Below are 21,556 nucleotides of genomic sequence, written 5' to 3' on the forward strand. Positions count from 1 at the left end.
GGACCCTGTGCTGGGACCTTGTGCTGGGATCCTGTGCTGGGACCCTGTGCTCGGACCCTGTGCTGGGACCCTGTGCTGGGATCCTGTGCTGTGACCCTGTGCTGTGACCCTGTGCTGTGACCCTGTGCTCGGACCCTGTGCTCGGATCCTGTGCTGGGACCCTGTGCTGGGACCCTGTGCTGGGACGCTGTGCTGGGACCCTGTGCTGTGACCCTGTGCTGCGATCCTGTGCTGCGACCCTGTGCTGGGACCCTGTGCTCGGACCCTGTGCTCGGACCCTGTGCTCGGACCCTGTGCTGGGACCCTGTGCTGGGACGCTGTGCTGGGACCCTGTGCTGCGATCCTGTGCTGTGACCCTGTGCTGTGACCCTGTGCTGGGACCCTGTGCTGTGACCCTGTGCTGGGACCCTGTGCTGGGACCCTGTGCTGGGATCCTGTGCTGGGACCCTGTGCTGGGATCCTGTGCTGGGACCCTGTGCTGGGACCCTGTGCTGGGACCCTGTGCTGGGATCCTGTGCTGGGACCCTGTGCTGTGACCCTGTGCTGGGACCCTGTGCTGTGACCCTGTGCTGGGATCCTGTGCTGGGATCCTGTGCTCGGACCCTGTGCTGGGACCATGTGCTGGGATCCTGTGCTGGGACCCTGTGCTGGGACCCTGTGCTGGGACCCTGTGCTGTGACCCTGTGCCTGGACCCTGTGCTGTGACCCTGTGCTGGGACCCTGTGCTGGGATCCTGTGCTGGGACCCTGTGCTAGGACCCTGTGCTCGGACCCTGTGCTCGGACCCTGTGCTGGGACCCTGTGCTGGGATACTGTGCTGGGACCCTGTGCTGGGACCCTGTGCTGGGATACTGTGCTGGGACCCTGTGCTGGGACCCTGTGCTAGGACCCTGTGCTGGGATCCTGTGCTGGGACCCTGTGCTGGGACCCTGTGCTCTGATCCTGTGCTGGGACCCTGTGCTGGGACCCTGTGCTCGGATCCTGTGCTGGGACCCTGTGCTGGGACCCTGTGCTGGGACCCTGTGCTGGGACCCTGTGCTCGGACCCTGTGCTGGGACCCTGTGCTGGGACCCTGTGCTGGGATACTGTGCTGGGAGCCTGTGCTGGGATACTGTGCTGTGACCCTGTGCTAGGACCCTGTGCTGTGATCCTGTGCTGTGACCCTGTGCTGGGACCCTGTGCTGTGACCCTGTGGTGGGATCCTGTGCTGGGACCCTGGGCGGGGACCCTGTGCTGGGATCCTGTGCTGGGACCCTGTGCTGTGACCCTGTGCTGGGACCCTGTGCTGGGATCCTGTGCTGGGACCCTGTGCTGTGACCCTGTGCTGGGACACTGTGCTGTGACCCTGTGCTGGGACACTGTGCTGGGACCCTGTGCTCGGACCCTGTGCTCGGACCCTGTGCTGGGACCCTGTGCTGGGACCCTGTGCTGTGACCCTGTGCTGGGACCCAGTGCTGGGACCCTGTGCTGTGATCCTGTGCTGGGACCCTGTGCTGGGACCCTGTGCTGGGATCCTGTGCTCGGACCCTGTGCTCGGACCCTGTGCTGTGACCCTGTGCTGTGACCCTGTGCTGTGACCCTGTGCTGTGATCCTGTGCTGGGATCCTGTGTCTGGACCCTGTGCTGTGATCCTGTGCTGGGACCCTGTGCTGGGACCCTGTGCTGGGATCATGTGCTGTGACCCTGTGCTGTGACCCTGTGCTGGGATCCTGTGCTGGGACCCTGTGCTGTGACCCTGTGCTGGGACCCTGTGCTGTGACCCTGTGCTCGGACCCTGTGCTCGGACCCTGTGCTGGGACCCTGTGCTGGGACGCTGTGCTGGGATCCTGTGCTGTGACCCTGTGCTGCGACCCTGTGCTGGGATCCTGTGCTGGGACCCTGGGCTGGGACCCTGTGCTGGGACCCTGTGCTGGGATCCGGTGCTCGGACCCTGTGCTGGGACCCTGTGCTGGGACCCTGTGCTGTGATCCTGTGCTGGGACCCTGTGCTGTGATCCTGTGCTGGGACCCTGTGCTCGGACCCTGTGCTGGGACCCTGTGCGGGGATCCTGTGCTCGGACCCTGTGCTGGGACCCTGTGCTGGGACCCTGTGCTGGGACCCTGTGCTGGGATCCTGTGCTGGGATCCTGTGCTGTGACCCTGTGCTGGGATCCTGTGCTGGGACCCTGTGCTGGGACACTGTGCTGGGACCCTGTGCTGGGACCCTGTGCTGGGATCCTGTGCTGTGACCCTGTGCTGTGACCCTGTGCTGTGACCCTGTGCTGGGACCCTGTGCTGGGACCCTGTGCTCGGACCCTGTGCTGGGATCCTCTGCTGGGACCCTGTGCTGTGACCCTGTGCTGGGACCCTGTGCTGTGACCCTGTGCTGGGACCCTGTGCTGGGATCGTGTGCTGTGATCCTGTGCTGGGATCCTGTGCTGGGACCCTGTGCTGGGACCTTGTGCTGGGATCGTGTGCTGTGACCCTGTGCTCGGACCCTGTGCTGGGACCCTGTGCTGGGACCCTGTGCTGGGACCCTGTGCTGGGATCCTGTGCTGGGACCCTGTGCTGGGACCCTGTGCTGGGACTCTGTGCTGTGATTCTGTGCTGGGACCCTGTGCTGTGATCCTGTGCTGGGACCCTGTGCTGTGACCCTGTGCTGTGACCCTGTGCTCGGACCCAGTGCTCGGACCCTGTGCTGGGATCCTCTGCTGGGACCCTGTGCTGTGACCCTGTGCTGTGACCCTGTGCTCGGACCCTGTGCTGGGACCCTGTGCTGGGACCCTGTGCTGTGACCCTGTGCTGTGATCCTGTGCTGGGACCCTGTGCTGGGACCCTGTGCTGGGACCCTGTGCTGTGACCCTGTGCTGTGACCCTGTGCTGTGATCCTGTGCTGTGACCCTGTGCTGGGACCCTGTGCTGGGACCCTGTGCTGTGACCCTGTGCTGTGATCCTGTGCTCGGACCCTGTGCTGGGACCCTGTGCTGGGACCCTGTGCTGGGACCCTGTGCTGGGATCCTGTGCTGTGATCCTGTGCTGGGACCCTGTGCTGGGACCCTGTGCTGTGACCCTGTGCTGGGACCCTGTGCTGTGACCCTGTGCTGTGATCCTGTGCTGTGACCCTGTGCTGGGACCCTGTGCTGGGACCCTGTGCTCGGACCCTGTGCTCTGACCCTGTGCAGTGACCCTGTGCTCGGACCCTGTGCTGGGACCCTGTGCTGGGACCCTGTGCTGGGACCCTGTGCTGGGACCCTGTGCTGTGACCCTGTGCTGGGTCCCTGTGCTGGGACCCTGTGCTGTGACCCTGTGCTGGGACCCTGTGCTGGGACCCTGTGCTGTGACCCTGTGCTGTGACCCTGTGCTGGGACCCTGTGCTGGGACCCTGTGCTGGGATCCTGTGCTGGGATCCTGTGCTCGGACCCTGTGCTGGGACCCTGTGCTGGGATCCTGTGCTGGGACCCTGTGCTGTGACCCTGTGCTGGGACCCTGTGCTGTGACCCTGTGCTGGGACCCTGTGCTGGGACCCTGTGCTGTGACCCTGTGCTGGGACCCTGAGCTGGGATCCTGTGCTCGGACCCTGTGCTGGGACCCTGTGCTGGGATCCTGTGCTGGGACCCTGTGCTGTGACCCTGTGCTGTGACCCTGTGCTGGGACCCTGTGCTGGGATCCTGTGCTGGGATCCTGTGCTGGGACCCTGTGCTGTGACCCTGTGCTGTGACCCTGTGCTGGGATCCTGTGCTGGGACCCAGTGCTGTGACCCTGTGCTGGGACCCTGTGCTGTGACCCTGTGCACGGACCCTGTGCTCGGACCCTGTGTTGGGACCCTGTGCTGGGACCCTGTGCTGGGATCCTGTGCTGTGACCCTGTGCTGTGACCCTGTGCTGGGATCCTGTGCTGGGACCCTGGGCTGGGACCCTGTGCTGGGACCCTGTGCTGGGATCCTGTGCTCGGACCCTGTGCTGGGACCCTGTGCTGGGACCCTGTGCTGTGACCCTGTGCTGGGACCCTGTGCTGTGATCCTGTGCTGGGACCCTGTGCTCGGACCCTGTGCTGGGACCCTGTGCTGGGATCCTGTGCTCGGACCCTGTGCTGGGACCCTGTGCTGGGATCCTGTGCTGTGACCCTGTGCTGGGATCCTGTGCTCGGACCCTGTGCTCGGACCCTGTGCTGTGACCCTGTGCTGTGACCCTGTGCTGGGACACTGTGCTGGGACCCTGTGCTGGGACCCTGTGCTGTGACCCTGTGCTGGGATCCTATGCTGGGACCCTGTGCACGGACCCTGTGCTGGGACCCTGTGCTGGGACACTGTGCTGGGACCCTGTGCTGTGACCCTGTGCTGTGACCCTGTGCTGGGACCCTGTGCTGTGATCCTGTGCTGGGATCCTGTGCTGGGATCCTGTGCTGGGACCCTGTGCTGGGACCCTGTGCTGTGACCCTGTGCTGTGACCCTGTGCTGGGATCCTGTGCTGGGACCCAGTGCTGTGACCCTGTGCTGGGACCCTGTGCTGTGACCCTGTGCTCGGACCCTGTGCTCGGACCCTGTGTTGGGACCCTGTGCTGGGACCCTGTGCTGGGATCCTGTGCTGTGACCCTGTGCTGTGACCCTGTGCTGGGATCCTGTGCTGGGACCCTGGGCTGGGACCCTGTGCTGGGACCCTGTGCTGGGATCCTGTGCTCGGACCCTGTGCTGGGACCCTGTGCTGGGACCCTGTGCTGTGACCCTGTGCTGGGACCCTGTGCTGTGATCCTGTGCTGGGACCCTGTGCTCGGACCCTGTGCTGGGACCCTGTGCTGGGATCCTGTGCTCGGACCCTGTGCTGGGACCCTGTGCTGGGACCCTGCGCTGGGACCCTGTGCTGGGATCCTGTGCTGTGACCCTGTGCTGGGATCCTGTGCTGGGACCCTGTGCTCGGACCCTGTGCTGTGACCCTGTGCTGTGACCCTGTGCTGGGACACTGTGCTGGGACCCTGTGCTGGGACCCTGTGCTGGGATCCTATGCTGGGACCCTGTGCACGGACCCTGTGCTGGGACCCTGTGCTGGGACACTGTGCTGGGACCCTGTGCTGTGACCCAGTGCTGGGACCCTGTGCTGTGACCCTGTGCTGGGACCCTGTGCTGGGACCCTGTGCTGTGATCCTGTGCTGGGATCCTGTGCTGGGACCCTGTGCTGGGACCCTGTGCTGGGATCCTGTGCTGGGACCCTGTGCTGGGACCCTGTGCTGTGATTCTGTGCTGGGACCCTGTGCTGTGATCCTGTGCTGGGACCCTGTGCTGTGACCCTGTGCTCGGACCCTGTGCTGGGACCCTGTGCTGGGATCCTCTGCTGGGACCCTGTGCTGTGACCCTGTGCTGTGACCCTGTGCTGGGACCCTGTGCTGGGATCCTGTGCTGTGACCCTGTGCTGTGACCCTGTGCTGGGATCCTGTGCTGGGACCCTGGGCTGGGACCCTGTGCTGGGACCCTGTGCTGGGATCCTGTGCTCGGACCCTGTGCTGGGGCCCTGTGCTGGGACCCTGTGCTGTGACCCTGTGCTGGGACCCTGTGCTGTGATCCTGTGCTGGGACCCTGTGCTCGGACCCTGTGCTGGGACCCTGTGCTGGGATCCTGTGCTCGGACCCTGTGCTGGGACCCTGTGCTGGGACCCTGCGCTGGGACCCTGTGCTGGGATCCTGTGCTGTGACCCTGTGCTGGGATCCTGTGCTGGGACCCTGTGCTCGGACCCTGTGCTGTGACCCTGTGCTGTGACCCTGTGCTGGGACCCTGTGCTGTGACCCTGTGCTGTGATCCTGTGCTGTGACCCTGTGCTGGGACCCTGTGCTGGGACCCTGTGCTCGGACCCTGTGCTCTGACCCTGTGCAGTGACCCTGTGCTCGGACCCTGTGCTGGGACCCTGTGCTGGGACCCTGTGCTGGGACCCTGTGCTGGGACCCTGTGCTGTGACCCTGTGCTGGGTCCCTGTGCTGGGACCCTGTGCTGTGACCCTGTGCTGGGACCCTGTGCTGTGACCCTGTGCTGTGACCCTGTGCTGGGACCCTGTGCTGGGACCCTGTGCTGGGATCCTGTGCTGGGATCCTGTGCTCGGACCCTGTGCTGGGACCCTGTGCTGGGATCCTGTGCTGGGACCCTGTGCTGTGACCCTGTGCTGGGACCCTGTGCTGTGACCCTGTGCTGGGACCCTGTGCTGGGACCCTGTGCTGTGACCCTGTGCTGGGACCCTGAGCTGGGATCCTGTGCTCGGACCCTGTGCTGGGACCCTGTGCTGGGATCCTGTGCTGGGACCCTGTGCTGTGACCCTGTGCTGTGACCCTGTGCTGGGACCCTGTGCTGGGATCCTGTGCTGGGATCCTGTGCTGGGACCCTGTGCTGTGACCCTGTGCTGTGACCCTGTGCTGGGATCCTGTGCTGGGACCCAGTGCTGTGACCCTGTGCTGGGACCCTGTGCTGTGACCCTGTGCACGGACCCTGTGCTCGGACCCTGTGTTGGGACCCTGTGCTGGGACCCTGTGCTGGGATCCTGTGCTGTGACCCTGTGCTGTGACCCTGTGCTGGGATCCTGTGCTGGGACCCTGGGCTGGGACCCTGTGCTGGGACCCTGTGCTGGGATCCTGTGCTCGGACCCTGTGCTGGGACCCTGTGCTGGGACCCTGTGCTGTGACCCTGTGCTGGGACCCTGTGCTGTGATCCTGTGCTGGGACCCTGTGCTCGGACCCTGTGCTGGGACCCTGTGCTGGGATCCTGTGCTCGGACCCTGTGCTGGGACCCTGTGCTGGGACCCTGCGCTGGGACCCTGTGCTGGGATCCTGTGCTGTGACCCTGTGCTGGGATCCTGTGCTGGGACCCTGTGCTCGGACCCTGTGCTGTGACCCTGTGCTGTGACCCTGTGCTGGGACACTGTGCTGGGACCCTGTGCTGGGACCCTGTGCTGTGACCCTGTGCTGGGATCCTATGCTGGGACCCTGTGCACGGACCCTGTGCTGGGACCCTGTGCTGGGACACTGTGCTGGGACCCTGTGCTGTGACCCTGTGCTGTGACCCTGTGCTGGGACCCTGTGCTGTGATCCTGTGCTGGGATCCTGTGCTGGGATCCTGTGCTGGGACCCTGTGCTGGGACCCTGTGCTGTGACCCTGTGCTGTGACCCTGTGCTGGGATCCTGTGCTGGGACCCAGTGCTGTGACCCTGTGCTGGGACCCTGTGCTGTGACCCTGTGCTCGGACCCTGTGCTCGGACCCTGTGTTGGGACCCTGTGCTGGGACCCTGTGCTGGGATCCTGTGCTGTGACCCTGTGCTGTGACCCTGTGCTGGGATCCTGTGCTGGGACCCTGGGCTGGGACCCTGTGCTGGGACCCTGTGCTGGGATCCTGTGCTCGGACCCTGTGCTGGGACCCTGTGCTGGGACCCTGTGCTGTGACCCTGTGCTGGGACCCTGTGCTGTGATCCTGTGCTGGGACCCTGTGCTCGGACCCTGTGCTGGGACCCTGTGCTGGGATCCTGTGCTCGGACCCTGTGCTGGGACCCTGTGCTGGGACCCTGCGCTGGGACCCTGTGCTGGGATCCTGTGCTGTGACCCTGTGCTGGGATCCTGTGCTGGGACCCTGTGCTCGGACCCTGTGCTGTGACCCTGTGCTGTGACCCTGTGCTGGGACACTGTGCTGGGACCCTGTGCTGGGACCCTGTGCTGGGATCCTATGCTGGGACCCTGTGCACGGACCCTGTGCTGGGACCCTGTGCTGGGACACTGTGCTGGGACCCTGTGCTGTGACCCAGTGCTGGGACCCTGTGCTGTGACCCTGTGCTGGGACCCTGTGCTGGGACCCTGTGCTGTGATCCTGTGCTGGGATCCTGTGCTGGGACCCTGTGCTGGGACCCTGTGCTGGGATCCTGTGCTGGGACCCTGTGCTGGGACCCTGTGCTGTGATTCTGTGCTGGGACCCTGTGCTGTGATCCTGTGCTGGGACCCTGTGCTGTGACCCTGTGCTCGGACCCTGTGCTGGGACCCTGTGCTGGGATCCTCTGCTGGGACCCTGTGCTGTGACCCTGTGCTGTGACCCTGTGCTGGGACCCTGTGCTGGGATCCTGTGCTGTGACCCTGTGCTGTGACCCTGTGCTGGGATCCTGTGCTGGGACCCTGGGCTGGGACCCTGTGCTGGGACCCTGTGCTGGGATCCTGTGCTCGGACCCTGTGCTGGGACCCTGTGCTGGGACCCTGTGCTGTGACCCTGTGCTGGGACCCTGTGCTGTGATCCTGTGCTGGGACCCTGTGCTCGGACCCTGTGCTGGGACCCTGTGCTGGGATCCTGTGCTCGGACCCTGTGCTGGGACCCTGTGCTGGGACCCTGCGCTGGGACCCTGTGCTGGGATCCTGTGCTGTGACCCTGTGCTGGGATCCTGTGCTGGGACCCTGTGCTCGGACCCTGTGCTGTGACCCTGTGCTGTGACCCTGTGCTGGGACACTGTGCTGGGACCCTGTGCTGGGACCCTGTGCTGTGACCCTGTGCTGGGATCCTATGCTGGGACCCTGTGCACGGACCCTGTGCTGGGACCCTGTGCTGGGACACTGTGCTGGGACCCTGTGCTGTGACCCTGTGCTGTGACCCTGTGCTGGGACCCTGTGCTGTGATCCTGTGCTGGGATCCTGTGCTGGGATCCTGTGCTGGGACCCTGTGCTGGGACCCTGTGCTGTGACCCTGTGCTGTGACCCTGTGCTGGGATCCTGTGCTGGGACCCAGTGCTGTGACCCTGTGCTGGGACCCTGTGCTGTGACCCTGTGCTCGGACCCTGTGCTCGGACCCTGTGTTGGGACCCTGTGCTGGGACCCTGTGCTGGGATCCTGTGCTGTGACCCTGTGCTGTGACCCTGTGCTGGGATCCTGTGCTGGGACCCTGGGCTGGGACCCTGTGCTGGGACCCTGTGCTGGGATCCTGTGCTCGGACCCTGTGCTGGGACCCTGTGCTGGGACCCTGTGCTGTGACCCTGTGCTGGGACCCTGTGCTGTGATCCTGTGCTGGGACCCTGTGCTCGGACCCTGTGCTGGGACCCTGTGCTGGGATCCTGTGCTCGGACCCTGTGCTGGGACCCTGTGCTGGGACCCTGCGCTGGGACCCTGTGCTGGGATCCTGTGCTGTGACCCTGTGCTGGGATCCTGTGCTGGGACCCTGTGCTCGGACCCTGTGCTGTGACCCTGTGCTGTGACCCTGTGCTGGGACACTGTGCTGGGACCCTGTGCTGGGACCCTGTGCTGGGATCCTATGCTGGGACCCTGTGCACGGACCCTGTGCTGGGACCCTGTGCTGGGACACTGTGCTGGGACCCTGTGCTGTGACCCAGTGCTGGGACCCTGTGCTGTGACCCTGTGCTGGGACCCTGTGCTGGGACCCTGTGCTGTGATCCTGTGCTGGGATCCTGTGCTGGGACCCTGTGCTGGGACCCTGTGCTGGGATCCTGTGCTGGGACCCTGTGCTGGGACCCTGTGCTGTGATTCTGTGCTGGGACCCTGTGCTGTGATCCTGTGCTGGGACCCTGTGCTGTGACCCTGTGCTCGGACCCTGTGCTGGGACCCTGTGCTGGGATCCTCTGCTGGGACCCTGTGCTGTGACCCTGTGCTGTGACCCTGTGCTCGGACCCTGTGCTGGGACCCTGTGCTCGGACCGTGTGCTGGGACCCTGTGCTGTGACCCTGTGCTGGGACCCTGTGCTGGGACCCTGTGCTGGGACCCTGTGCTGTGATCCTGTGCTGGGACCCTGTGCTCTGACCCTGTGCTCGGACCCTGTGCTGGGATCCTGTGCTCTGACCCTGTGCTGGGACCCTGTGCTGTGACCCTGTGCTGTGATCCTGTGCTGGGATCCTGTGCTGGGACCCTGTGCTGGGACCCTGTGCTGTGACCCTGTGCTGGGACCCTGTGCTGGGACCCTGTGCTGGGACCCTGTGCTGTGATCCTGTGCTGGGACCCTGTGCTCTGACCCTGTGCTCGGACCCTGTGCTGTGATCCTGTGCTGGGACCCTGTGCTCTGACCCTGTGCTCTGACCCTGTGCTGTGACCCTGTGCTGTGACCCTGTGCTGGGACCCTGTGCTGGGATCCTGTGCTGGGACCCTGTGCTGTGACCCTGTGCTGTGACCCTGTGCTGGGACCCTGTGCTGTGACCCTGTGCTGTGATCCTGTGCTCTGACCCTGTGCTCGGACCCTGTGCTGGGATCCTGTGCTGTGACCCTGTGCTGTGACCCTGTGCTGTGATCCTGTGCTGGGATCCTGTGCTGTGACCCTGTGCTGTGACCCTGTGCTGTGACCCTGTGCTGTGACCCTGTGCTGGGACCCTGTGCTGGGATCCTGTGCTGGGACCCTGTGCTGTGACCCTGTGCTGGGACCCTGTGCTGTGACCCTGTGCTGTGACCCTGTGCTGTGACCCTGTGCTGTGACCCTGTGCTGGAATCCTGTGCTGGGACCCTGTGCTGTGACCCTGTGCTGTGACCCTGTGCTGGGACCCTGTGCTGGGACCCTGTGCTGTGACCCTGTGCTCGGACCCTGTGCTGTGACCCTGTGCTGTGACCCTGTGCTGTGATCCTGTGCTGGGATCCTGTGCTGTGACCCTGTGCTGTGACCCTGTGCTGTGACCCTGTGCTGGGACCCTGTGCTGGGATCCTGTGCTGTGACCCTGTGCTGGGATCCTGTGCTGTGACCCTGTGCTGGGATCCTGTGCTGGGATCCTGTGCTGTGACCCTGTGCTGTGACCCTGTGCTGGGATCCTGTGCTGTGACCCTGTGCTGGGATCCTGTGCTGTGACCCTGTGCTGGGATCCTGTGCTGGGATCCTGTGCTGTGACCCTGTGCTGGGATCCTGTGCTGTGACCCTGTGCTGGGACCCTGTGCTGGGACCCTGTGCTGGGATCCTGTGCTGTGACCCTGTGCTGTGACCCTGTGCTGTGACCCTGTGCTGGGATCCTGTGCTGTGACCCTGTGCTGGGATCCTGTGCTGGGACCCTGTGCTGGGATCCTGTGCTGGGATCCTGTGCTGTGACCCTGTGCTGGGATCCTGTGCTGGGATCCTGTGCTGTGACCCTGTGCTGGGATCCTGTGCTGTGACCCTGTGCTGGGACCCTGTGCTGGGACCCTGTGCTGGGACCCTGTGCTGGGATCCTGTGCTGGGATCCTGTGCTGTGACCCTGTGCTGGGATCCTGTGCTGGGATCCTGTGCTGTGACCCTGTGCTGTGACCCTGTGCTGGGATCCTGTGCTGGGATCCTGTGCTGTGACCCTGTGCTGGGATCCTGTGCTGGGATCCTGTGCTGTGACCCTGTGCTGGGATCCTGTGCTGTGACCCTGTGCTGGGACCCTGTGCTGGGACCCTGTGCTGGGATCCTGTGCTGTGACCCTGTGCTGGGATCCTGTGCTGGGATCCTGTGCTGTGACCCTGTGCTGTGACCCTGTGCTGGGATCCTGTGCTGGGACCCTGTGCTGGGATCCTGTGCTGGGATACTGTGCTGTGACTCTGTGCTGTGACCCTGTGCTGGGACCCTGTGCTGGGATCCTGTGCTGTGACCCTGTGCTGTGACCCTGTGCTGGGACCCTGTGCTGGGACCCTGTGCTGTGACCCTGTGCTGGGACCCTGTGCTGGGACCCTGTGCTGGGATACTGTGCTGGGACCCTGTGCTGGGACCCTGTGCTGGGACCCTGTGCTGGGATCCTGTGCTGTGACCCTGTGCTGGGATCCTGTGCTGGGACCCTGTGCTGTGATCCTGTGCTGGGACTCTGTGCTGGGACCCTGTGCTGGGACCCTGTGCTGTGACCCTGTGCTGTGATCCTGTGCTGGGACTCTGTGCTGGGACCCTGTGCTGTGATCCTGTGCTGGGACACTGTGCTGTGACCCTGTGCTGGGATCCTGTGCTGGGACCCTGTGCTGGGACACTGTGCTGTGACCCTGTGCTGTGACCCTGTGCTGGGACCCTGTGCTGGGACTCTGTGCTGGGACCCTGTGCTGTGACCCTGTGCTGTGACCCTGTGCTGGGACTCTGTGCTGTGACCCTGTGCTGTGACCCTGTGCTGTGACCCTGTGCTGTGATCCTGTGCTGGGATCCTGTGCTGGGATCCTGTGCTGGGACCCTGTGCTGTGACCCTGTGCTGGGACTCTGTGCTGGGACTCTGTGCTGTGACCCTGTGCTGGGACTCTGTGCTGGGACTCTGTGTTGTGACCCTGTGCTGGGACTCTGTGCTGTGACCCTGTGCTGTGACCCTGTGCTGTGACCCTGTGCTGGGATCCTGTGCTGGGACTCTGTGCTGTGACCCTGTGCTGTGATCCTGTGCTGGGATCCTGTGCTGGGATCCTGTGCTGGGACCCTGTGCTGGGACCCTGTGCTGGGACCCTGTGCTGGGACACTGTGCTGGGACTCTGTGCTGTGACCCTGTGCTGTGACCCTGTGCTGTGACCCTGTGCTGGGACCCTGTGCTGTGACCCTGTGCTGTGACCCTGTGCTGGGATCCTGTGCTGGGACCCTTTGCTGTGACCCTGTGCTGTGACCCTGTGCTGGGACCCTGTGCTGGGACCCTGTGCTGGGACCCTGTGCTGGGACTCTGTGCTGTGACCCTGTGTTGTGATCCTGTGCTGTGATCCTGTGCTGGGACCCTGTGCTGTGACCCTGTGCTGTGACCCTGTGCTGTGACTCTGTGCTGGGATCCTGTGCTGTGACCCTGTGCTGTGACCCTGTGCTGTGACTCTGTGCTGGGACCCTGTGCTGTGACTCTGTGCTGGGATCCTGTGCTGTGACCCTGTGCTGTGACCCTGTGCTGTGACTCTGTGCTGGGATCCTGTGCTGTGACCCTGTGCTGTGACCCTGTGCTGGGATCCTGTGCTGTGACCCTGTGCTGTGACCCTGTGCTGTGACCCTGTGCTGTGACCCTGTGCTGGGACCCTGTGCTGTGACTCTGTGCTGTGACCCTGTGCTGGGACCCTGTGCTGGGACCCTGTGCTGGGATCCTGTGCTGGGACCCTGTGCTGGGACCCTGTGCTGTGACTCTGTGCTGTGACCCTGTGCTGGGACCCTGTGCTGGGACCCTGTGCTGGGATCCTGTGCTGGGATCCTGTGCTGGGATCCTGTGCTGGGACCCTGTGCTGGGATCCTGTGCTGGGACCCTGTGCTGTGACCCTGTGCTGGGACCCTGTGCTGTGATCCTGTGCTGGGATCCTGTGCTGGGATCCTGTGCTGGGACCGGTCTGGGTTACCGCGATGTTCCGACACCCCCCCCCCCCCCCCCCTCTCCCCGGCTCGGGGTCACTTACCGCGGGGCAGCTCCGTCTCCGCTGCGGTTCCCATCGCCAGGAGCAGCGCCAGCGCCGGGAGCGGGAGCGGGAGCGGGAGCGGGAGCGGGAGCAGGGCCGTGCGGCTGCGCGCTCGGGGGGACATTCTCCGGCTCAGAGCCGCCGCTCGGATCCCAGAGTCTTCACAGGGCAGCACCCGGCCCCGCCCACTGGGGGAAACCCCGCCCCCTGGGGTAACCCCGCCCACTGGGGAAACCCCGCCCACTGGGGAAACCCCGCCCACTGGGGAAACCCCGCCCCATGGGGCAACCCCGCCCACTGAGGAAACCCCGCCCACTGGGAAAACCCCGCCCACTGGGGAAACCCCGCCCACTGGGGAAACCCCGCCGACTGGGGGGGAAACCCCGCCCACTGGGGAAACCCCGCCCACAGAGAAACCCCGCCCACTGGGGAACATCGCCCACAGAGGGATCCCAGAGTCTTCACAGGGCAGCACCCGGCCCCGCCCACTGGGGTAAACCCGCCCCCTGGGGAAACCCCGCCCCATGGGGAAACCCCGCCCACTGAGGAAACCCCGCCCACTGGGAAAACCCCGCCCACAGAGAAACCCCGCCCACTGGGGAACATCGCCCACAGAGGGATCCCAGAGTCTTCACAGGGCAGCACCCGGCCCCGCCCACTGGGGAAACCCCGCCCCCTGGGGGAAACCCCGCCCACTGGGGGAAACCCCGCCCACTGGGGAAACCCCTCCCACTGGGGGAAACCCCGCCCACTGAGGAAACCCCGCCCACTGGGGGGAAACCCCGCCCACTGGGGGGAAACATCGCCCCTGGGGAAACCCCGCCCACTGAGGAAACCCCGCCCACTGGGGAAACCCCGCCCACAGAGAAACCCCGCCCACTGGGGAACATCGCCCACAGAGAAACCCCGCCCACTGGGGAAACCCCGCCCCCTGGGGAAACCCCGCCCTCTGAGGAAACCCCGCCCACTGGGGAAACCCCCCCCACAGATAAACCCCGCCCACTGGGGAACATCGCCCACAGAGAAACCCCGCCCACTGCGGAACATCGCCCACATACAAACCCCGCCCTCTGGGGAAACCCCGCCCCCTGGGGAAACCCCGCCCACTGAGGAAACCCCGCCCACTGGGGAAACCCCGCCCACAGAGAAACCCCGCCCACTGGGGAACATCGCCCACAGAGAAACCCCGCCCACTGGGGAACATCGCCCACAGAGAAACCCCGCCCACTGGGGAACATCGCCCACAGAGGGATCCCAGAGTCTTCACAGGGCAGCACCCGGCCCCGCCCACTGAGGTAAACCCCGCCCACTGGGGAAACCCCGCCCACTGGGGAACATCGCCCACAGAGGAAACCCCGCCTACAGAGAAACCCCGCCCACTGGGGGAAACCCCGCCCACAGAGGAAACCCCGCCTACAGAGAAACCCCGCCCCATGGGGAAACCCCGCCCCCTGGGGGAAATCCCGCCCACTGGGGGAAACCCCGCCCCCTGGGGGAAACCCCGCCCCCTGGGGAAACCCCGCCCACATACAAACCCCGCCCACTGGGGAACCCCGCCCACAGAGGGATCCCAGAGTCTTCACAGGGCAGCACCCGGCCCCGCCCACTGGGGAAACCCCGCCCACTGGGGGAGACCCCGCCCACTGGGGGGAAACCCCGCCCACAGAGAATCCCCGCCCCATGGGGAAACCCATCCCACAGACAAACCCCGCCCACTGGGGGAAACCCCGCCCACTGGGGGAAACCCCGCCCACTGGGGGGAAACCCCGCCCCATGGGGAAACCCCGCCCACAGGGGGAAACCCCGCCCACTGAGGAAACCCCGCCCCATGGGGAAACCCCGCCCACTGGGGAAACCCCGCCCACAGAGAAACCCCGCCCACTGGGGAAACCCCGCCCTCAGAAACCCCGCCCCCTAGGGAAACCCCGCCCACTGGGGAAACCCCGCCCACTGGGGAGAAACCCCGCCCACAGAGAAACCACGCCCACTGGGGAAACCCCGCCCTCAGAAACCCCGCTCCCTAGGGAAACCCCGCCCACTGGGGAAACCCCGCCCCCTGGGGGGAAACCCCGCCCACTGAGGAAACCCTGCCCCGTGGGGAAACCCCGCCCCATGGGGAAACCCCGCCCCATGGGGAAACCCCGCCCACTGGGGAAACCCCGCCCACAGAGAACCCCGCCCACTGGGGAAACCCCGCCCACAGAGAAACCCCGCCCATGGAGGGAAACCCCGCCCACTGGGGAAAACCCGCCCACTGGGGAAACCCCGCCCACAGAGGGATCCCAGAGTCTTCACAGGGCAGCACCCGGCCCCGCCCCCACTGTGTAAACCCCACCCCCAGTGTGTAAGCTCCGTTCCCAGTGTGCAAACAATGCCCCCAGTGTGTGAACGCCCCATCCCTGTGTGTAAACCACGCCCCTGGTGTGTAAACCTCACCCCCAGTGTGTAAAACAAGCCCCCAGTGTGTAAACCCCACCCCCAATGTGTAATGCTCGCCCCAGTGTGTAAACCACGCCCCCAGTGTGTAATGCTCGCCCCAGTGTGTAAACCACGCCCCCAGTGTGTAAACCACGCCCCTGTGTGTAAACCCCACCCTCAGTGTGTAAACCCCACCCCCAATGTGTAATCCCTATCCCCAGTGTGTAAACTCCATTCCCAGTGTGCAAAGAATGCCCCCAGTGAGTAATCACCATTCCCAGTGTGCAAATCCGTCCGCTGTGTGCAGACCACCCCCCCCAGTGTGCAAACCCATCCCCAGTGTACAACCACGCCCCCAGTGTGCAAACCCATCTCCAATGTGCAAACCCATTCCCAGTTAGCAAAGCACGCCACCAGTGTGTAAACCCCGCCCCCAGTGTGTGATCCCACCTCACCAGTGTGTAAACAACGCCCCCAGTGTGTAAACCTCAACCTCAGTGTGTAAACCAAGCCCCCAGTGTGTAAACCTCAACCTCAGTGTGGAAACCCCGACCCCAGTGTGTAAACCACACCCACAGTGTGTAAACCACACCCCCAGTGTGTAATCCTATCCCCAGTGTGTAAGCTCCGTTCCTAGTGTGCAAACAATGCCCCCAGTGTGTAATCACCATCCCCAATATGCAAACCCATCTCCAGTGTGCAAACCCACCCCCAGTTAGCAAAGCACGGCCCCAGTGTGTAAACCCCGCCCCCAGGGTGTGAACGCCCCTTCCCAGTGTGTAAACCACGCCACCGGTGTGTAAAACAAGCCCCCAGTGTGTAAACACCGACCCCAGTGTGTAAACCACGCCCCCAGTGAGTAATCCCCATCCTCAGTGTGTAAACCTCAACCTCAGTGTGTAAACCCCACCCCAGTGTGTAAACCACGCCACCAGTGTGTAATGCTCGCACCAGTGTGTAAACCACGCCCCCAGTGTGTAAACCCAGACCTCCGTGTGTAAACCACGCCCCCAGTGTGTAAACCACGCCCCCAGTGTGTAAACCCCACCCTCAGTGTATAATCCCCACCCCCAGTGTGTAATCCCCACCCCCAGTGTGTAAACCCCACCCCCAGTGTGTCAACCCCACCCCCAGTGGGTAATCCAATCCCCAGTGTGTAAACCCCACCCCCAGTGTGTAAACCCAACCCCCAGTGTGTAATGCCCATCCCCAGTGTGTAAACCCCACCCCCAGTGTGTAATCCAATCCCCAGTGTGTAAACTCCATTCCCAGTGTGCAAACAATGCCCCCAGTGTGCAAACCCGTCCCGTGTGCAGACCACCCCCCGTGTGCAAAACCATCCTCAGTGTGCAAATCCGCCCACAGTGTGCAAACCACGCCCCCAGTGTGCAAACCCATCTCCAGTGTGCAAACCCATCCCCAGTTAGCAAAGCACGCCCCCAGTGTGTAAACCCCGCCCCCAGTGTGTGAACCCCCCTCCCCAGTGTGTAAACCACGACCCCAGTGTGTAATCCCCATCCCCAGTGTGTCCACCCCAACCCCAATGTGTGAACACCACCCCCAGTGTGTAAACCACGCCCCAGTGTGTAATCCTCACCCCCAGTGTGTAAACCGCGCCCCCTGTGTGTAAACCCCGCCCCTGTGTGTAATCCCCATCCCCAGTGTGTAAACCCCACCCTCAGTGTGTAAACCCCACCACAAGTGTGTAATCCCCATTCCCAGTGTGTAAACCCCACTCCCAGTGTGTAAACCCCATCCACAGTGTGTAAACCCCATCCCCAGTGTGAAACCCCCATCCCCAGTGTGTAAACCACACCCTCAGTGTGTAAAACGCACCCTCAGTGTGTAAACCCCACCACAAGTGTGTAATCCCCATCCCCAGTGTGTAAACCCCATCGCCAGTGTGAAAACCCCACCCTCAGTGTGTAAAACCCACCCTCAGTGTGTAAACCCCACCACAAGTGTGTAATCCCCATCCCCAGTGTGTAAACCCCACCCCCAGTGTGATCCCCCCATCCCCAGTGTGTAAACCCCACCTCCAGTGTGTAAACCCCATCCCCAGTGTTTGAACCCCACCCCCAGTGTGTAATCACCATCTCCAGTGTGCAAACCCGTCCCCTGTGTGCAGACCCCCCAGTGTGCAAACCCATCCTCAGTGTGCAAATCCGCCCTCAGTGTGCAAACCACGCCCCCAGCGTGCAAACCAATCTCCAGTGTGCAAACCCATCCCCATTTAGCAAAGCACGCCCCCAGTGTGTAAACCAAGCCCCCAGTGTGTAAACCACGCCCCCAATGTGTAAACCCCGCCCCCGTGTGTAAACCCCACCCTCAGTATGTAATCCCCATCCCCAGTGTGTAATCCCCATCCCCAGTGTGTAATCCCCATCCCCAGTGTGTAAACCCCACCCCCAGTGTGTAAACCCCACCCCCAGTGTGTAAACCCCACCCGCAGTGTGTAATCACCACCCCCAGTGTGTAACCCCCATCCCCAGTGTGTAAACCACATCCCCAGTGTGTTAACCACAGCATTAGCGTTAAATCCCCACCCCTAGTGTGTAAACCCCTCCCTCAGTGTGTAATCCCCATCCCGTGTGTAAACCCCACTCCCAGTGTGTAAACCCCATCCCCAGTGTGTAAACCCCACTCCCAGTGTGTAAACCCCACCCCCAATGTGTAAACCCCACCCTCAGTATGTAATCCCAACCCTCAGTATGTAATCCCCATCCCCAGTGTGTAATCCCCATCCCCAGTGTGTAAACCACATCCCCAGTGTGTAAACCCCACTCCCAGTGTGTAAACCCCACCCGCAGTGTGTAATCACCACCCCCAGTGTGTAACCCCCATCCCCAGTGTGTAAACCACATCCCCAGTGTGTTAACCACAGCATTAGCGTGTAATCCCCACCCCTAGTGTGTAAACCCCTCCCTCAGTGTGTAATCCCCACCCCAGTGTGTAAACCCCACCCCCAATGTGTGAACCCCCCTCCTCAGTGTGTAAACCACGCCCCCAGTGTGTAAACCCCACCCCCAGTGTGTAATCCTATCTCCAGTGTGTAAGCTCCATCCCCAGTGTGCAAACAATGCCCCCAGTGTGTAATCACCATCCCCAGTGTGCAAACCCGTCCCCTGTGTGCAGACCCCCCAGTGTGCAAACCCATCCCCAGTGTGCAAACCACGCCCACAGCGTGCAAAGCAATCTCCAGTGTGCAAACGCATCCCCAGTTAGCAAAGCACGCCCCCAGTGTGTAAACCTCACCCCCAGTGTGAAAACCCCACCCTCAGTGTGTAATCCCCACCACCAATGTGTAAACCCCACCCTCTGTATGTAAACCCCACCCCCGGGGTGTGTTACCCCCATCCCCAGTTTGTAATCCCTGTCCCCAGTGTGTAAACCCCACCCACAGTGTATAAACCCCACTCCCAGTGTGTAAACCCCACCCCAGTGTATAAACCCCACCCTCAGTATGTAAACCCCACCCCCAGTGTGCAAACCCCACCCACAGTGTGTAATCCCCACCCCCAGTGTGTAAAACTCACCCCCAATGTGTAAACCCCCCTACCCAGTGCGTTATCCACGCCCCCAGTGTGTAATACTCACCCCCAGTGTTTAAACCACGCCCCCAGTGTTTAAACCTATCCCCTGTGTGCAGACCACCACCCCCAGTGTGCAAACCCATTCCCAGTGTGCAAATCCGCCTCCAGTGTGCAAACCACGCCCCCAGTATGCAAACCCAACTCCAGTGTGCAAACCCATCCCCAGTTAGCAAAGCACGCCCCCAGTGTGTAAACCCTGCCCCCAGTGTGTGAACACCCCACCCCAGTGTGTAAACCATGCCCCCAGTGTGTAATCCCCACCCCCAGTGTAAACCCCATCCCCAGTGTGTAATCCCCACCCCCAGTGTGTAAACCCCATCCCCAGTGTGTAAACCCCACCACAAGTGTGTAATCCCCATTCCCAGTGTGTAAACCCCACCCCCAGTGTGAAAACCCCACCTCCAGTGTGTAAACCCCACCTCCAGTGTGTAAACCCCATCACAAGTGTGTAATCCCCATTCCCAGTGTGTAAACCCCACCCCCAGTGTGAAAACCCCATCCCCAGTGTGTAATCCTATCCCCAGTGTGTAATCCTATCCCCAGTGTGTAAGCTCCATTCCCAGTGTGCAAACAATGCCCCCAGTGTGTAATCACCATCCCCAGTGTGCAAACCTGTCCTCTGTGTGCAGACCCCCCCCAGTGTGCAAACCCATCCCCAGTGTGCAAATCCGCCCTCAGTGTGCAAACCACGCCCCCAGCGTGCAACCCAATCTCCAGTGTGCAAACCCATCCCCAGTTAACAAAGCACGCCCCCAGTGTGTAAACCTCACCCCCAGTGTGTAAACCACGCCCCCAATGTCTAAACCACGCCCCCGTGTGTAATCCCAACCCTCAGTGTGTAATCCCCACCCTCAGTGTGTAAACCACGCCCCCAGTGTGTACACCTCACCCCTGTGTGTAATCCCCACCCTCAGTGTGTAATCCCCAACCACTGTGTGTAATCCCCATCCTCAGAGTGTATATCCCTTCCTCAGTGTGTAATCCCCACCCCTAGTGTGTAAACCCCTCCCTCAGCGTGTAATCACCATCCCCAGTGTGTAAACCCCACCCCCAATGTGTGAACCCCCCTCCCCAGTGTGTAAACCACGCCCCCAGTGTGTAATCCCCACCCCCAGTGTGTAATCACCACCCCCAGTGTGTAATCCCCATTCCCAGTGTGTAATCTCCATCCCCAGTGTGTAAACCACGCCCCCAGTGTGTACACCTCACCCCTGTGTGTAATCCCCACCCTCAGTGTGTAATCCCCACCCTCAGTGTGTAATCCCCATCCTCAGAGTGTATATCCCACCCTCAGTGTGTAATCCCCACCCCTAGTGTGTAAACCCCACCCCCAGTGTGTAATCCCCATCCCCAGTGTGTAAACCCCATCCCCAGTGTGTAAACCCCACCCCCAGTGTGTAAAACCCACACCCAGCGTGTAAACCACACCCCCAGTGTGTAATTCCCATCCCCAGTGTGTAAACTCCACCCTCAGTGTGTAAACCCCACCCTCAGTGTGTAAAACCCACCCCCAGTGTGTAAACCACACCCCCAGTGTGTAAACCCCATCCCCAGTGTGTAAACCCCACCCTCAGTGTGTAAAACCCACACCCAGCGTGTAAGCCACACCCCCAGTGTGTAATTCCCATCCCCAGTCTGTAAACCCCACCCCCAGTGTGTAAACCCCACCCGCGGTGTGTGTAACCCCCACCCCCAGTGTGTAATTCCCATCCCCAGTGTGTAAACCTCATCCCCAGTGTGTAAACCCCATTCATAGTGTGTAATCCTATCCCCAGTGTGTAAGCTCCGTTCCCAGTGTGTAAACCCCAACCTCAGTGTGTAATCACCATCCCCCGTGCGTAAACCCCACCCCAAATGTGTGAACCCCCAAAAGTGTGTAAACCACGCCCCCAGTGTGTAATCCTCACCCCCAGTGTGTAAACCACGCCCCCAGTGTGTACACCCCGCCCCTGTGTGTAATCCCCACCCCTAGTGTGTAAACCCCTCCCTCAGCGTGTAATCACCATCCCCAGTGTGTAAACCCCACCACAAGTGTGTAATCTCCATTCCCAGTGTGTAAACCCCACCTCCAGTGTGTAATCCACATCCCCAGTGTGTAAACCCCACCCCCAGTGTGTAAACCCCACCCCCAGTGTGTAATCCTATCTCCAGTGTGTAAACCCCACCCCCAGTGTGTAATCCTATCTCCAGTGTGTAAGCTCCGTTCCCAGTGTGCAAACAATGCCCCCAGTGTGTAATCACCATCCCCAGTGTGCCAACCCGTCCCCAGTGTGCAGACCCCCCCAGTGTGCAAACCCATCCC

The 21,556-nt window shown here is 62.8% G+C and overlaps 1 long non-coding RNA gene across 1 annotated transcript in view; it reads right to left on the reverse strand.

The window, feature by feature from the left end:
* LOC148152308 (uncharacterized) overlaps positions 1-13,401 on the reverse strand; it is a 58,390-nt gene extending 44,989 nt beyond the window's left edge. The window contains exon 1 of the long non-coding RNA XR_015760663.1: positions 13,244-13,401. This is a non-coding gene — a long non-coding RNA (uncharacterized LOC148152308). The remainder of the gene's footprint in view (positions 1-13,243) is intronic.
* Between the last annotated feature and the right edge of the window lie 8,155 nt (positions 13,402-21,556).

The sequence above is a fragment of the Chiloscyllium plagiosum genome, unplaced genomic scaffold, assembly GCF_037043375.1.
Source record: "Chiloscyllium plagiosum isolate Xiang-an unplaced genomic scaffold, Cpla_swu_hap1 HiC_scaffold_1, whole genome shotgun sequence".
Lineage (NCBI taxonomy): Eukaryota > Metazoa > Chordata > Chondrichthyes > Orectolobiformes > Hemiscylliidae > Chiloscyllium > Chiloscyllium plagiosum.